A 13,188-nucleotide genomic window follows, 5' to 3' on the forward strand; every position below is an offset into this window, starting at 1 on the left:
ACAAACCCTTAGTCAGGCTAACTCATAACTCCTAACTCCAAATCCTCCTGACTAACCCTTAGTCAGGCTAACTCATAACTCCAAGTCCTCCTGACTAACCCTTAGTCAGGCTAACTCATAACTCAAAGTCCTCCTGACTAACCCTTAGTCAGGCTAACTCCTAACTCCAAGTCCTCCTGACTAACCCTTAGTCAGGCTAACTCATAACTCCAAGTCCTCCTGACAAACCCTTAGTCAGGCTAACTCCTAACTCCAAGTCCTCCTGACTAACCCTTAGTCAGGCTAACTCATAACTCCAAGTCCTCCTGACAAACCCTTAGTCAGGCTAACTCATAACTCCAAGTCCTCCTGACTAACCCTTAGTCAGGCTAACTCATAACTCCAAGTCCTCCTGACTAACCCCTAGTCAGGCTAACTCATAACTCCTAACTCCAAATCCTCCTGACTAACCCTTAGTCAGGCTAACTCATAACTCAAAGTCCTCCTGACTAACCCTTAGTCAGGCTAACTCCTAACTCCAAGTCCTCCTGACAAACCCTTAGTCAGGCTAACTCATAACTCCAAGTCCTCCTGACTAACCCTTAGTCAGGCTAACTCATAACTCCAAGTCCTCCTGACTAACCCCTAGTCAGGCTCATAACTCCTAACTCCAAGTCCTCCTGACTAACCCTTAGTCAGGCTAACTCATAACTCAAAGTCCTCCTGACTAACCCTTAGTCAGGCTAACTCCTAACTCCAAGTCCTCCTGACTAACCCTTAGTCAGGCTAACTCATAACTCCAAGTCCTCCTAACTAACCCTTAGTCAGGCTAACTCATAACTCCTAACTCCAAGTCCTCCTGACTAACCCTTAGTCAGGCTAACTCCTAACTCCAAGTCCTCCTGACTAACCCTTAGTCAGGCTAACTTCTAACTCCAAGTCCTCCTGACTAACCCTTAGTCAGGCTAACTCATAACTCCAAGTCCTCCTGACTAACCCTTAGTCAGGCTAACTTCTAACTCCAAGTCCTCCTGACTAACCCTTAGTCAGAATAACTCATAACTTCAAGTCCTCCTGACAAACCCTTAGTCAGGCTAACTCCAAACTCCTAACTCCAAGTCCTCCTGACTAACCCTTAGTCAGGCTAACTCATAACTCCTAACTCCAAATCCTCCTGACTAACCCTTAGTCAGGCTAACTCATAACTCCAAGTCCTCCCTAACCCTTAGTCAGGCTAACATAACTCCTAACTCCAAGTCCTCCTGAGTAACCCTTAGTCAGGCTAACTCCTAACTCCAAGTCCTCCTGACTAACCCTTAGTCAGGCTAACTCATAACTCCAAGTCCTCCTGACTAACCCTTAGTCAGGCTAACTCATAACTCCAAGTCCTCCTGACTAACCCTTAGTCAGGCTAACTCCACTCCAAGTCCTCCTGACTAACCCTTAGTCAGGCTAACTCATAACTCCAAGTCCTCCTGACAAACCCTTAGTCAGGCTAACTCATAACTCCAAGTCCTCCTGACTAACCCTTAGTCAGGCTAACTCATAACTCCAAGTCCTCCTGACTAACCCCTAGTCAGGCTAACTCATAACTCCTAACTCCAAATCCTCCTGACTAACCCTTAGTCAGGCTAACTCATAACTCAAAGTCCTCTGACTAACCCTTAGTCAGGCTAACTCCTAACTCCAAGTCCTCCTGACAAACCCTTAGTCAGGCTAACTCATAACTCCTAACTCCAAATCCTCCTGACTAACCCTTAGTCAGGCTAACTCATAACTCCAAGTCCTCCTGACTAACCCTTAGTCAGGCTAACTCATAACTCAAAGTCCTCCTGACTAACCCTTAGTCAGGCTAACTCCTAACTCCAAGTCCTCCTGACTAACCCTTAGTCAGGCTAACTCATAACTCCAAGTCCTCCTGACAAACCCTTAGTCAGGCTAACTCCTAACTCCAAGTCCTCCTGACTAACCCTTAGTCAGGCTAACTCATAACTCCAAGTCCTCCTGACAAACCCTTAGTCAGGCTAACTCATAACTCCAAGTCCTCCTGACTAACCCTTAGTCAGGCTAACTCATAACTCCAAGTCCTCCTGACTAACCCCTAGTCAGGCTAACTCATAACTCCTAACTCCAAATCCTCCTGACTAACCCTTAGTCAGGCTAACTCATAACTCAAAGTCCTCCTGACTAACCCTTAGTCAGGCTAACTCCTAACTCCAAGTCCTCCTGACAAACCCTTAGTCAGGCTAACTCATAACTCCAAGTCCTCCTGACTAACCCTTAGTCAGGCTAACTCATAACTCCAAGTCCTCCTGACTAACCCCTAGTCAGGCTAACTCATAACTCCTAACTCCAAATCCTCCTGACTAACCCTTAGTCAGGCTAACTCATAACTCCAAGTCCTCCTGACTAACCCTTAGTCAGGCTAACTCATAACTCAAAGTCCTCCTGACTAACCCTTAGTCAGGCTAACTCCTAACTCCAAGTCCTCCTGACTAACCCTTAGTCAGGCTAACTCATAACTCCAAGTCCTCCTAACTAACCCTTAGTCAGGCTAACTCATAACTCCTAACTCCAAGTCCTCCTGACTAACCCTTAGTCAGGCTAACTCCTAACTCCAAGTCCTCCTGACTAACCCTTAGTCAGGCTAACTTCTAACTCCAAGTCCTCCTGACTAACCCTTAGTCAGGCTAACTCATAACTCCAAGTCCTCCTGACTAACCCTTAGTCAGGCTAACTTCTAACTCCAAGTCCTCCTGACTAACCCTTAGTCAGAATAACTCATAACTTCAAGTCCTCCTGACAAACCCTTAGTCAGGCTAACTCCAAACTCCTAACTCCAAGTCCTCCTGACTAACCCTTAGTCAGGCTAACTCATAACTCTAAGTCCTCCTGAGTAACCCTTAGTCAGGCTAACTCCTAACTCCAAGTCCTCCTGACTAACCCTTAGTCAGGCTAACTCATAACTCCAAGTCCTCCTGACTAACCCTTAGTCAGGCTAACTCATAACTCCAAGTCCTCCTGACTAACCCTTAGTCAGGCTAACTCATAACTCCAAATCCTCCTGAGTAACCCTTAGTCAGGCTAACTCATAACTCCAAGTCCTCCTGACTAACCCGTAGTCAGGCTAACTCATAACTCCAAGTCCTCCTGACTAACCCTTAGTCAGGCTAACTCCTAACTCCAAGTCCTCCTGACTAACCATTAGTCAGGCTAACTCATAACTCCAAGTCCTCCTGACTAACCCTTAGTCAGGCTAACTCCTAACTCCAAGTCCTCCTGACTAACCCTTAGTCAGGCTAACTCATAACTTCAAGTCCTCCTGACAAACCCTTAGTCAGGCTAACTCCAAACTCCTAACTCCAAGTCCTCTTGACTAACCCTTAGTCAGGCTAACTCATAACTCCAAGTCCTCCTGACTAACCCTTAGTCAGGCTAACTCCTAACTCCAAATCCTCCTGACTAACCCTTAGTCAGGCTAACTCATAACTCCAAGTCCTCCTGACTAACCATTAGCCAGGCTAACTCCTAACTCCAAGTCCTCCTGACTAACCCTTAGTCAGGCTAACTCCTAACTCCAAGTCCTCCTGACTAACCATTAGTCAGGCTAACTCCTAACTCCAAATCCTCCTGACTAACCCTTAGTCAGGCTAACTCATAACTCCAAGTCCTCTTGACTAACCCTTAGCCAGGCTAACTCCTAACTCCAAGTCCTCCTGACTAACCCTTAGTCAGGCTAACTCCTAACTCCAAGTCCTCCTGACTAACCATTAGTCAGGCTAACTCATAACTCCAAGTCCTCCTGACTAACCCTTAGTCAGGCTAACTCATAACTTCAAGTCCTCCTGACTAACCCTTAGTCAGGCTAACTCCTAACTCCAAGTCCTCCCGACTAACCCTTAGTCAGGCTAACTCATAACTTCAAGTCCTCCTGACTAACCCTTAGTCAGGCTAACTCATAACTTCAAGTCCTCCTGACTAACCCTTAGTCAGGCTAACTCATAACTCCAAGTCCTCCCGACCAACCCTTAGTCAGGCTAACTCATAACTCCAAGTCCTCCTGACTAACCCTTAGTCAGGCTAACTCCTAACTCCAAGTCCTCCTGACTAACCCTTAGTCAGGCTAACTCATAACTCCAAGTCCTCCTGACTAACCCTTAGTCAGGCTAACTCATAACTCCAAGTCCTCCTGACTAACCCTTAGTCAGGCTAACTCCTAACTCCAAGTCCTCCTGACTAACCCTTAGTCAGGCTAACTCCTAACTCCAAGTCCTCCTGACTAACCCTTAGTCAGGCTAACTACAAACTCCTAACTCCAAGTCCTCCTGACTAACCCTTAGTCAGGCTAACTCCTAACTCCAAGTCCTCCTGACTAACCCTTAGTCAGGCTAACTCCTAACTCCAAGTCCTCCTGACTAACCCTTAGTCAGGCTAACTCCTAACTCCAAATCCTCCTGACCTCAAAGTCAAGAAGGCTATTTTGATGTTGTAATGTAGGCACGAGGCGTTGATAATGAAGGGGCCTTGCTTTTTTTAGTGATTGATTGACCACGTGGGTTTGAGTGAGAAAGAAACAGAGGAGAACCAAACATAACCCTCGAGCGCAGACCCCTTCCAATACAACTGTTGGATTTTCAAACCTTAAACAACGTGATGTCTCAACCCACCACAAAAAACAAAAAACAAAAACGTTTTGGAGAACCAATTACAAATGTAGACATAAAGGACAGAGAAAAGCTGACCCCTGATATAACTTAGAATACCTTTAAGGTGTACATTAGGAAAATGTCACTCTCTGCAAAAATGTAATCTGAGTTAGAAAATGAAATAAAAACAAATCTTAGAAAAAGGACATAAAACATCATTACAAGGTAAAGAAGAAAATACAATTTCTGAAAATAAGCAGGAATACGATATTTTAAAAGCATACTACTTAATGGCAAATAAACCTGGTAAACATCTCGCAGCTCTCACGAAACAAATACACGCTAAACCAGTTATAATTTAAAAGACAAAGGTACAAAATGTGGTAATTAAAAACAACAATGTGATTAATGACGATTTTATAAGCTTCTATGAAAATGTCCAGCGCATTTGGAAAGTATTCAGACCCCTTTACTTTTTCCACATTTTGTTACGTTACAGCCTTATTCTAAAATCGATTAAATAAAATAAAAATCTTCATCAATCTACACACAATACCCCATAATACCCCATAATACCCCATAATACCCCATAATACCCCATAATACCCCATAATACCCCATAATACCAAAGCAAAACCGTGTTTTTAGAAAAGTTTGCAAATGTATTAAAAAAAAACAGAAATACCTTATTTACATAAGTATTCAGACCCTTTGCTATGAGACTTGAAATTGAGCTCAGGTGCTTCCTGTTTCCATTGATCATCCTTGAGATGTTTCTACAACTTCATTGGAGTCCACCTGTAGTACCTTCATTTGATTGGACATGATTTGGAAAGGCACACAGCTGTCTATATAAGGTCCCACAGTTAGAGCAAAAACTAAGCCATGAGGTCGAAGGAATTGTCCGTAGAGCTCCGAGACAGGATTGTGTCGAGGCACAGATCTGGGGAAGGGTTCCAAAAAATTTCGGCAGCATTAAAGGTCCCCAAGAACACAGTGGCCTCCATCATTCTTAAATGGAAGAATTTTGGAAGCACCAAGACTCTTCCTAGAGCTGGCCGCCCGGCCAAACTGACCACTCTGGGGAGAAAGGTCTGGGGGGTGACCAAGAACCCGATGGTCACTCTGACAGAGCTCCAGAGTTCCTCTGTGGAGATGGGAGAACCTTCCAGAAGGACAATCATCTCTGCTGCACTCCACCAATCAGGCCTTTATGGTAGAGTGGCCAGACAGAAGCATCTGAAAGCCTACTTGGAGTTTGCCAAAAGGCACCTAAAGGACAGACTATGAGAAATAAGATTATCTGGTCTGATGAAACCAAGTTTGAACTATTTGGCCTGAATGCCACATCTGGAAGAAACCTGGCACCATCCCTACGGTGAATCATGGTGGTGGCAGCATCCCTATGGTGAAGCATGGTGGTGGCTGGGATACTAGTCAGAAATGAGGGAAAGATGAACTAAGCAAAGTACAGAGAGATCCTTGATGAAAACCTGCTCCAGAGCACTCAGGACCTCAGACTGGGTTTCGGGACCTTCCAACGACCCTAAGCACACAGCCAAGCCAGTGCAGGTGAGGCTTCGGGACAAGTCTCTGAATGTCCTTGAATGGCCCAGCCAGAGCCTGGACTTGAACCCGATGAAACATATTTAGAGAGTCCTGAAAATAGCTGTCCAACCTGACAGAGCTTGAGAGGATCTGCAGAGAAGAATGGGATAAACTCCCCAAATACAGGTGTGCAAGCTTGTAGCATCACACCAAAGAAGACTCAATGCTGTAATCGCTGCCAAAGGTGCTTCAACAAAGTACTGAGTAAAGGGTCTGAATACTTATGTAAATGTGAAATGTCCGTTTGTTTTTATACATTTGCAAACATTTATAAAACCTGTTTTGCTTTGTCATTGTGGAGTATTGTGTGTAGGTTGATAAGCGAAAAAAGCAAACAATTTAATCAATTTTAGAATAAGGCTGTAACTTAACAAAATGTAGAAAAATGTAATGCTTTCCAAAGGCACAGTATAAATCAGAATTAAGCAACAGTTGGATAGATTCTGTAGCCTTCTTAGACTTAACAACCCTGAAGCAATTATCAACAGACAAAAAAAATCACTAAAAAGAGAGAGATCCCCCCCCCCCCCAAAAAAATAATTATTAGATACAGCTAAAACATGTGCGATTTTACAGAAATGACACGCCACTCAATTCAGTACTTCCTAGTTCCATGTATCGAACTGTTTTTTTCCCCAGGTTACATTAAAACTAGGAAAATCGGGAGAGTCGCCTGCTGATTATAGACCCATAAGTTTAATACATTGTGACAATAAAGCAACAATATAATAACACATCTCACAAGCAATAAAATGGCAAAAGTCTTACCAGACTTGATACATGTCAATCAAACAGGGTTTATAAAAAATAGACACTTAAAAACAAACACAAGAACATGTTTCAGTTTAATACAATATGCAAAAAAAAACAAGATATACATTTAGCAATAATGGCTGTCGATGCCAAAAAGGCCTTCGACTGTCTTGAATGGTCTTTTCTATTCAAAACTTTGGAAGCTTTCAACTTTCCAGCTGAAATTATACATTTCATAAAACTATTACATAATGCAAAAAAAATATACACAAATAACACGTTATCTGATGAAATTGCTTTAGAAAGGGGCACAAGACAGGGATGTCCTGTTTCCCCTCTCCTGTTTGCACTGGCAATTGAACCGCTTGCAGAAAGAAATAGACAGGACCCAAACGTAACAGCTATCAGTATTGGCAAACACGAACTAAACGTATTTGTGTCACGCCTTGGTCTTAGTATTTTGTGTTTTCTTTAATTATTTGTTCAGGCCAGGGTGTGACATGGGTTTATTGTGTTGTCATATTGGGGTTTAGTAGGCATTGGGATTGCGGCTGATTAGGGGTGTCTAAAGTAGGCTTGGCTGCCTGAGGCGGTTCTCAATCAGAGTCAGGTGATTCTCGTTGTCTCTGATTGGGAACCATATTTAGGTAGCCTGTGTTTCACTGTGTATTTTGTGGGTGATTGTTCCTGTCTCAGTGTGTTTGTATTTCACCAGATAGGCTGTATAGGTTTTCACGTTCCGTTTCTTGTTTTTTTGTATTGTTCGTGTTTTTCCTTATTAAAGATGTATCGAACTAACCACGCTGCATTTTGGTCCGACTCTCCTTCGACGGAAGAAAGCCGTTACAATTTGTAGACGATCTACTGATATAACTGATTCATTTTAACAACTTAAAGCCCCCTTTGCTGAAAAAACCCATTCTGAATACTTTCAAATCTCAGAATCTTTTAGCGTGTCTCTTTTCAAAGGATGAAGCTAAGAACATGAACAACTTCATAGTTAAGAACACTATAACAATATAGAACACTATAACAATATAGAACACTATAACAATATAGAACACTCTAAAAATATAGAACACTATAACAATATAGAACACTATAACAATATAGAACACTATTACAATATAGAACACTATAACAATATGGAACACTATAACAATATGGAACACTATAACAATATAGAACACTATAACAATATAGAACACTATAACAATATAGAACACTATAACAATATGGAACACTATAACAATATGGAACACTATAACAATATAGAACACTATAACAATATAGAACACTATAACAATATGGAACACTATAACAATATAGAACACTATAACAATATAGAACACTATAACAATATAGAACACTGTAACAATATAGAACACTATAACAATATAGAACACTATAACAATATAGAACACTATAACAATATAGAACACTATAACAATATAGAACACTATAACAATATGGAAGAAAATGTAATGGATTCTACAAGAACCAATAGCACTCCCTAAAAACACAACCTCATGGAACTATCCTTGTATTTATTTTCAGAATTCACTAATAAATTGGTCCACGTGGAAAACTAAAGGCATAGAAACCATAAATGACTTGGCAACAGGACATTAATTCATTTCCATTACAAAATGAAAAAGCCATTTGGGACTGACCATTGTAGATGTTTTAAAATACATGCACCTTAAAAGTTACCTATTACAAAATTTGGATTTGAACATTTTAGGACATCAGAGAAACCTTGAGGGAATCTTATTGTTCTTATTGTTCATATGACAGGTAAGATATACAATACCTTGGAGAGAGCCTATCCAACTGACAATCTCTTAGAAAAAAATAGAAACTATTGGAGCTACGACTTAAAAAAAAAAACTGATGTTGTCACAAGATGGAGGGAATGTTGGAGCACAATTAATGAAATTACAGTTAACAAAAATATACACTTAATCCAGTATAAACTAATGTATAGAATTTATTATTAAACAAGAGAGAAAATTCCCCAAAATTCTACGGCACAACGGCAGAGTCATGTCTTAACTGTAAAACTAACAACGACTCAATAATCTATGCTTTCTGGGAACGCTATGAAGTCCAAGAGTTATGGGCGGAGCAGAAAATGTGTCTAGCAGAAATATTATAATGTAAACTTACCTATAATCCGTCTGCCTGCATATTTCAAGACATGGCGTATGGGGCCGTAGTGATATACAAAATGGGCTGGATGATTCCTTTCTCATCACTCATCTTGAAAAAACATACACTAAAAACTTGGGAATAAATCAATCCGCCATTAAATGATTTCTTATTGAAATAGCATGGGCAACAATTAACAATTTAAGACCATGTGGCAAACAATAACAAAGGCACTAGGGATGGGGGTGTGGCCAAGCACTAGGGATGGGGGTGTGGCCAAGCACTAGGGATGGAGGTGTGGCCAAGCACTAGGGATGGGGGTGTGGCCAAGCACTAGGGATGGGGGTGAGGCCAAGCACTAGGGCTGTGGGGTGTGGCCAGGCACTAGGGATGGGGGTGTGGCCAAGCACTAGGGATGGGGGTGTGGCCAAGCACTAGGGCTGTGGGTGTGGCCAGGCACTAGGGATGGGGGTGTAGCCAGACACTAGGGATGGGAGTGTGGCCAAGCACTAGGGCTGTGGGTGTGGCCAGGCACTAGGGATGGGGGTGAGGCCAAGCACTAGGGCTGTGGGGTGTGGCCAGGCACTAGGGATGGGGGTGTGGCCAAGCACTAGGGATGGGGGTGTGGCCAAGCACTAGGGCTGTGGGTAGGGGTGGCCAGGCACTAGGGATGGGGGTGTAGCCAGACACTAGGGATGGGAGTGTGGCCAAGCACTAGGGCTGTGGGTGTGGCCAGGCACTAGGGATAGGGTTGTGGCCAGGCACTAGGGATAGGGGTGTAGCCAGGCACTAGGAATGGGGGTGTGGCCAGGCACTAGGGATGTGGGTGTGGCCAGGCACTAGGGATAGGGGTGTGGCCAGGCACTAGGGATGGGGGTGTGGCCAGGCACTAGGGATAGGGGTGTGGCCAGGCACTAGGGATGGGGGTGTGGCCAGGAACTAAGGATGTGGGTGTGGCCAGGCACTAGGGATGGGGGTGTGGCCAGGCACTAGGGATAGGGGTGTGGCCAGGCACTAGGGATGGGGGTGTGGCCAGGCACTAGGGATAGGGGTGTGGCCAGGCACTAGGGATAGGGGTGTGGCCAGGCACTAGGGATGGGGGTGTGGCCAGGCACTAGGGATGGGGGACTAGGGGGGGTGTGGCCAGGCACTGGCCAGGCACTAGGGATAGGGGTGTGGCCAGGCACTAGGGATGGGGGTGGGAGCATGCGAGTCTCGGCAGATGTTGTTTGTGTGCGTCTGTAAATTGTTGTTTGTATGTGTATGTTAGTATTTGGTGTAAAAATAAATGATTTGTTATTAAAAAAATAGCCAATCAAAGCTCAGCCAGAAATAAGCACAACTCTGTGCAAATAGTGTATTTCCAACAGCCTCCTGTCCAGACCACTGTGACTGTCCTTATCAGTGTGTCACAGCTCTCTCTCCACTGTGACTGTCCAGACCGCTGTGTCACAGCTCTCTTTCCACTGTGACATGATACCTCTAGAGACCAGTGGTGCCCTGCCCACACGCGCGCGCACACTCACAACTGTCACCCGAGAGGCTGGTCGATAGAAACATTCTGCATGGTAAGCTGTTCACTTCTTGTTTGTCAATAAAGAAGACAGGAAAGTCTGCATTCTCTCGTCTGTCTGTCTGTCTTCCTCTCGTCTGTCTGTCTGTCTGTCTGTCTGTCTGTCTGTCTGTCTGTCTGTCTGTCTGTCTGTCTGTCTGTCTGTCTGTCTGTCTGTCTGTCTGTCTGTCTGTCTGTCTGTCTGTCTGTCTGTCTGTCTGTCTGTCTGTCTGTCTGTCTGTCTGTCTGTCTGTCTGTCTGTCTGTCTTCCTCTCGTCTGTCTGTCTGTCTGTCTGTCTGTCTGTCTGTCTGTCTGTCTGTCTGTCTGTCTGTCTGTCTGTCTGTCTGTCTTCCTCTCGTCTGTCTGTCTGTCTGTCTTCCTCTCGTCTGTCTGTCTGTCTGTCTGTCTGTCTGTCTGTCTGTCTGTCTGTCTGTCTGTCTGTCTGTCTGTCTGTCTGTCTGTCTGTCTGTCTGTCTCTGTCTGTCTGTCCTCTGTCTGTCTGTCTTCCTCTCTTGCTGCCATCAGCGTATCAGTAGATCTATGCTACTTTTCTAAATAAAGCCTACTATCCATATTCTCTCTCTCTCTCTCTCTCTCTCTCTGTCCTCACTTCCCCTCTATCATTCCCCCCATCTCCTCCTTATCCTATTACCTAATGTCCAGTCAGCACCGCTCCTCCCAATACACACCCACCCAGAGTGAATCATACATACTGCAAACACAGAGACAGACAACGCTGAATAGGATACATTATTACTGACAGACAGACACAACATAGAGAGAGAGTACCTGATTACTGACAGACACAACATGGAGAGAGAGAGTACCTGATTACTGACAGACACAACATGGAGAGAGAGAGTACCTGATTACTGACAGACAGACACAACATGGAGAGAGAGAGTACCTGATTACTGACAGACACAACATGGAGAGAGAGAGTACCTGATTACAGACAGACAGACAGACAGACAGACAGACAGACAGACAGACAGACAGACAGACAGACAGACAGACAGACAGACAGACAGACAGACAGACAGACACAACATGGAGAGAGAGAGTACCTGATTACTGACAGACACAACATGGAGAGAGAGAGTACCTGATTACTGACAGACACAACATGGAGAGAGAGAGTACCTGATTACAGACAGACAGACACAACATGGAGAGAGAGAGTACCTGATTACTGACAGACAGACAGACACAACATGGAGAGAGAGAGTACTTGATTACTGACAGACAGACAGACACAACATGGAGAGAGAGAGAGAGTACCTGATTACAGACAGACAGACAGACAGACACAACATGGAGAGAGAGAGTACCTGATTACAGACAGACAGACAGACACAACATGGAGAGAGAGAGTACCTGATTACTGACAGACACAACATGGAGAGAGAGTACCTGATTACTGACAGACAGACAGACAGACAGACAGACAGACAGACAGACAGACAGACAGACAGACACAACATGGAGAGAGAGAGTACCTGATTACAAACAGGCAGACAGACAGACAGACAGACGGACAGACAGACAGACAGACAGACAGACAGACAGACAGACAGACAGACAGACAGACACAACATGGAGAGAGAGAGTACCTGATTACTGACAGACAGACAGACAGACACAACATGGAGAGAGAGAGTACCTGATTACAGACAGACAGACAGACAGACAGACAGACAGACAGACAGACAGACAGACAGACAGACAGACAGACAGACAGACAGACAGACAGACAGACAGACACAACATGGAGAGAGAGAGTACCTGATTACTGACAGACAGACAGACAGACAGACAGACAGACACAACATGGAGAGAGAGAGTACCTGATTACTGACAGACAGACAGACAGACAGACAGACAGACAGACAGACAGACAGACAGACAGACAGACAGACAGACACAACATGGAGAGAGAGAGTACCTGATTACAGACAGACAGACAGACAGACAGACAGACACAACATGGAGAGAGAGAGTACAGAGTTCCTAGACGACAGTTGTTGCATCGTTTTCCAGTACAGCCAACGGCTACTACACTACATCCTTTAGTAACATCCCATTTAATATTAGTGTAACTACCCCCAGATAACAGTCTACCTCCTTGATGTCTTTCTGTGCTATGTTCAGGAGAGGCGTGTCTTTTCCTTACCCTCCTCTGGAGCAGGGCTGAGTTGATGATGGTGGATGGGGTTGGTGGGGTAGGTCCGGGTTATCAGGCTGTCTCTCTCTCTGTCAGTGTTGCTCCTTGGATACAGACTAGTGGCAGCATCAGCAACAGCCCCTCTACTACCCCATGACATCACCACCGGGCCCTGCTATTGGTCCAGAGGAGTGCCAGCATCTAGCCCCGGCAGCCTATCAGGGGTTGAGAGCAGGGAGGGTGGGGGGGGCTGTTAACCCTATGTGTTGTATTGCATGGGGCCATCATTCAGAATTGGAGGGAGGGGATGTGTGTGTGTGTGTGTGTGTGTGTG

General features: G+C 44.5%; 1 protein-coding gene across 1 annotated transcript in view; it reads right to left on the reverse strand.

Moving 5' to 3' along the window:
- The window catches only part of LOC115126432 (inner centromere protein-like), a 31,336-nt gene extending 18,356 nt beyond the window's left edge, over positions 1-12,980 (reverse strand). The window contains exon 1 of the mRNA XM_065008581.1: positions 12,864-12,980. The gene's annotated coding sequence lies outside the window, so the exon portion shown is untranslated. The remainder of the gene's footprint in view (positions 1-12,863) is intronic.
- Positions 12,981-13,188: the final 208 nt, after the last annotated feature.

This window comes from Oncorhynchus nerka, linkage group LG24 (assembly GCF_034236695.1).
Source record: "Oncorhynchus nerka isolate Pitt River linkage group LG24, Oner_Uvic_2.0, whole genome shotgun sequence".
Lineage (NCBI taxonomy): Eukaryota > Metazoa > Chordata > Actinopteri > Salmoniformes > Salmonidae > Oncorhynchus > Oncorhynchus nerka.